Here is a 4,261-nt window from a genome sequence, read left to right as displayed (position 1 = left end):
AGGATTCGACCCTGCGACCGTAGCGGTCGCTCGGTTCCAGATTGCAGCGCCTTTAACCGCACGGCCACTTCGGCACAATTTTTGGTTATTATTCTTATGGCTCTCTTCTGGAGGTTGAAAATTGTGTTCATATTTTGTGAATTTGTTCCCCAAAAAAGAATGCCATAGCTAAGAATTGAGTGTACATATGAATAATTTGTAACTAAAAAATACTGCATGTTACACACTGATGATAGGAATCTAAGGACATAACTTGCCGATGACATTCTGTTTGCAAGTACCTTTGTGTGTTCACACCACTTCAACTCAGAATCAGTATTCATTCCTAGAAATTTTGCATTTGTTACACAGTCTATAGAGGTGCCCTGTACATTTAATCTAACATCCTCGTTTTCCCTCTTCAAACTGAAATTCATGTCATTAATTTTCTTTATTTTTCAATGTCACTTTATTGCTTGTTGGCCAATCGTAAACTCCCTTGAGAGCTTCATTTGCTTCTCTGCAAAGAGTTCTTTTGTTTTCTCAGTGACTATAATATTGCTGTCATCAGCTAAGAGAATTTTTTCACCATGAGTAACACTACTGAGAAAGCCGTTGACGTATATCAGGAATACAATATACCTGATATACGTAACAAGTTGATATTTATATCACATACTGACGTTTATGGTCCCCTGGCGGTGCAAAACATTGAAACTTCCAAGTCAATGAAATCAATAGGTACGGCCTTTAATGTCACATATTTCGATACTCGCAAACATCACTCACCATAAAGTGTAGGGTACTTCATGTTGGCCTAGAATAATGACATTTGGCAAAAAGAAAGGTTTCAAAGTACAACCAAAGGAAAAAATTCGAGAACAGTAAATTTGTAATTTTATGACACGAAACACTTTATTTTTGGCGCTGCTGATAAACTTTTTTTTTGTCACTTCTTATCTCTGTGTCTCTCTGTTCGTCCGCATGTTAAGACTCCGTTTTCTTACAAACGGTTCTAGTCGCTTCAGTTCGGAACAGCGCTGCTGCTACGGTCGCAGGTTCGAATCCTGTCTCGGGCATGGATGTATGTGATGTCCTTAGGTTAGTTAGGTTTAAGTGGTTCTTAAGGGGACTGGTGACCTCAGATGTTAATACCCTTAGTGCTTAGAGCCATTTGCACCATTTAGAAACGGGTAGACGTATCAAGCTGGAATTTATGTTACGTCTGATGGTGACGTAAAAAATTGAAGTCATTGTAGTCAAAGCATACGGCCATTTACGTCACGTATTTTGATATTCGAAAACTCACTCATGAAAACGTACAGTGTGCTTGCGGTTGACGTAGAACCATGAAAATTGGGAAGAAAAGAGGCTGCCCAGTAAAAGTTAAGGAAAAAAATCTGAAAATTGCTAATGTATACTTATATCACACAAATAGCCGGTTGGCCGTGCTGTCTAACGCAAGGCTTTCCGGGCGGGAAGGAGCGCCTGGTCCCCGGCACGAATCCGCCCGGCGAACTTGTGTCGAGGTCCGGTGAGCCGGCCAGTCTGTGGATGGTTTTTAGGCGGTTCTCCATCTGCCTCGGCGAATGCGGGATGGTTCCCCTTATTGCGCCTCAGCTATACTATGTCGGCGATTACTGCGCAAACAAGTTCTCCACGTACGCGTACACCAGCATTACTCTCGTCTGGTGTGAGACGTTCCCTGGAGGGGGAGGGGGGGCACCTGGGGCCGAACCGCATAATAACGCTGTAAGAGTGGTTCGATGTGGGGCGTCAGAGGGGTGAAGTGGACTGCGGTAACCGTCGTGGGGTTGTGGACCACTGCGGCTGCGGCGGGGAGAGAGCCTCGAACCTGCGACCGTAGCAGTCGCGCGGTTCCAGACTGAAGCGCCTACAGCTGCCCGGCCACAACGGCCGGCTCCACTATTTTTCCATTTGTCTAGTTTACATACGTCTGCCCATTATACAACATTGGCAGCAGAATCGGTCAGACTTTTTCCTCGAAACCAGACTCTTTAAATGTACTTAACAGAGCTTCCACGAACAACGTCGTCCTTCTTCTGGTACGATACGTTACAATAAAACAGATTCAAATTTATGGTTATGTCAGTATTAACGAATGTAATAAGCACGGCATGTTTAGCGAGCAAGCTGCTTTCGTTAGCATCGTGCTGTCTGAAAGAAAAAACTTTGTTTAGTTGATGTAGTACATTCGATAATTTTCACCTTCTTCTCATAGCCCCAGATAAGTGGCACCCACCGTTCGGTCGAACGAGACTTTATTGCACTGTATGTCCTGTCGACATGTCACGGCAAGTGACGAGATAAGCTGTTTCCATAGCAAAACAAGTTGACAGTTAAGATAAAAGGAGGAGAAAACGATCGCTGTCACAACAAAACGATAATTACGGATCCTAAAGCTGTTTTTAAGTTGATGTATATGCCTTTCGTTTCCTTTCACCACATAGTTGTAGAGATTTATGAATTGCCTTCACTAGTTTAGACGTCGCCAATGGCCTTGCCGCCGTGGTAACACTGGTTCCCGTCAGATCACCGAAGTTAAGCGCTGTCGGGCTGGGCTAGCACGCGGATGGGTGACCATCCGGTCTGCCAAGTGCTGTTGGCAAACGGGGTGCACTCTGCCCCTGTGAGGCAAACTGAGGAGCTACTTGATTCAGAAATAGCGGCTCCGGTCTCGTAAACTGACATACGGCCGGGAGAGCGGTGTGCTGACCACATGCCCCTCCATATCCGCATCCATTGACTCCTGTGGGCTGAGGATGACACGGCGGCCGATCGATACCGTCGGGCCTTCATGGCCTGTTCGGGAGGAGTTTAGTTTAGTTTAGTTTAGTTTAGTTTTAGTTTAGACATCAGTTTCGGGGTTAACAATGCTTTCATACAATTTTTCAATGTACGTTATACGAGGATCGTCCAGAAAGTAATTCACCTTCTTTTTTTATCAGCCGTTAACAAATTTTCGAATGTGAAACTTTAGGCATGAATTCTTTGAAGTTTCCTGAATGCACTCGCAAAACTTCTATTTCCTGCGACAGATAGAGTAGATGAAGCAATGTTTTACAGTGGCGTTTGTGGGCGAAGTACGGTTGAAGCAATGTGTTGTCTTTCAATTTCTCGTGGCGGAGAAATAAACAATGGGGAGCACTCACAACCCGTTCTCGAGGCGTCTGTGGAGCATCTACAGTCGGCTGGAGTGCAGCTGGTCGCCGGGCACAGGGGTTGAAGCCACCGGAAGACAGTTAGGCGGAGCTCCGCGATTTGCGGGGATCGGGGAGACTATGCACGGCTGTGACACCTTAACGTCTAGTAGCGAGGTATTAATCTTGTTTGCGAAGATCGACACATTACAGCTCGGCAGCTGGCCATAGCAACCTAGGGCATGTTGTATTTCAACACGATAACGCTCGGCCTCACCCAAATTTTGAGGACTTCAGTACACATTACGAAACGGGCTCTGACAGTGTTACCCCGTCCACTCTACAGCCACGACCCAGCTCCCTCAGACTTCCACTTCTGTAGGCTATTAAAGTATAACATCCCTGGAAGACATTTTGAGGACGACGAGCAGGTGATCAACACTGTGGAGAAATGCATTCGTGTCCACACTAAGGACTGGTACCGACAGGGCATACACACCCTTGTGTCTCCCTATAGGAAGGCCATAGGAGTGGAAGGAGGTTACGTGGAGAAATAGCGGACGTAAATAAAACACCCATCTTTCATGTGTGTTAGGTTCATTGTGTGGAATAAATAACTGTTGAAGAAAAAATGGGGGGGGGGGGGGTATTTATTTGTGGACAACCCTCGTATATTAGTACACTTGGCACAAACAGTGGGTTGGACGAAAATATGGAAACACCGCCAGAAATACACGCTGGATCATAAATGCAGATGATAGCAAAGCTTACATGTTACAGTGTTGTGTTTCACCGAGGAAGGCACTTGCGCAACGTCCTCAATACATTGCAGAGTGTGTAGAGGTTAGGATAGTGTTCTGTGTAGTTGTGCGTGCGCTCTGTCGGAGCTAAGTGACTTCGAACGTTGGCAAATTGCTGGTGGTCGTACGGCGAGTGCTTCCGTAACACAGATAGCCGATGTGTTTGCCGTGTCGAGAGGCACCGTATCAAATACTTGTACCGCACACAGGGAACGAGGAAAAACGGCATACGCTAAGCCACATCGCGGACGGAAGTACGTGTAGGCTGATGGTGGCGGACGGTCAACGAAGAAAATTGTGACGAAAAAGAGGTGACGACAG

General features: G+C 45.9%; 1 pseudogene; it reads left to right on the top strand.

Annotated features, from left to right (window-relative positions):
• The first annotated feature begins 2,490 nt into the window (after window positions 1-2,490).
• LOC124551405 lies at window positions 2,491-2,608 on the top strand (annotated as a pseudogene).
• Window positions 2,609-4,261: the final 1,653 nt, after the last annotated feature.

The sequence above is a fragment of the Schistocerca americana genome, chromosome 9 (genome assembly GCF_021461395.2).
Source record: "Schistocerca americana isolate TAMUIC-IGC-003095 chromosome 9, iqSchAmer2.1, whole genome shotgun sequence".
Taxonomy (NCBI): Eukaryota; Metazoa; Arthropoda; class Insecta; order Orthoptera; family Acrididae; genus Schistocerca; species Schistocerca americana.
Note: the sequence above shows the minus strand (reverse complement) of the source record. Positions and strands in the feature narration are given on the sequence as shown.